The sequence below is a fragment of the Mizuhopecten yessoensis genome, unplaced genomic scaffold (assembly GCF_002113885.1).
Source record: "Mizuhopecten yessoensis strain PY_sf001 unplaced genomic scaffold, ASM211388v2 scaffold5809, whole genome shotgun sequence".
NCBI lineage: Eukaryota > Metazoa > Mollusca > Bivalvia > Pectinida > Pectinidae > Mizuhopecten > Mizuhopecten yessoensis.
This window is the reverse complement of record NW_018406234.1, coordinates 52,661-53,303: the sequence shown is the minus strand read 5'-3', so window position 1 is coordinate 53,303 and position 643 is coordinate 52,661.

Genomic DNA, 643 nt, shown 5'->3' with positions numbered 1-643 from the left:
TGTTGAGTTCTACGATATAGAGGAAGATAGTGGCTGCGAAGACTACTTACGTATTGAAGGTAATACTGTAACACATTTGTGGTAAATCTCAATGCCACATTTTCGGTTTTGTTTCCAAACAATAGAAAGCATAAATGCAATGGAGGGTTTGACTAGAGCTTCAATATATGATATTAGGTTTGCTTATTTGTACTTTTACGTCAATACGCTTTCTCGTCAACTTGGAAAAACATATACATTTTTTTTTTTCGAATTGAAAGCAAGCATCAGTAAAATATCAAAATAATAATTTGTTCCTCGTTAATTTGATCGGGACGCAGTCTCTTAGGAGACGCAGTCCATTCCTGGTCAGATTGTAACGATTGTCTTCAGGATGGGGCAAACATTACAACGTCTTAGCAATGATATAATCTTTTGAGTTATTAACAGGTCATCAGTTCAGTATAAAAAGGTTCTATAACATTCCAAATGACGAGATCAAAAATAAAAACATATATGCATGCATTCAAACATTTAGAGATATCTCACTTTAAGAGTTATCGTTAATAGTAGTTATGTTGTCAGATATATTGTAATTATTACTTCAGACATTCGGCCAAACAGTTAAATCACATAGTCTTTCAACTAATCTTTTGTTTTTCAA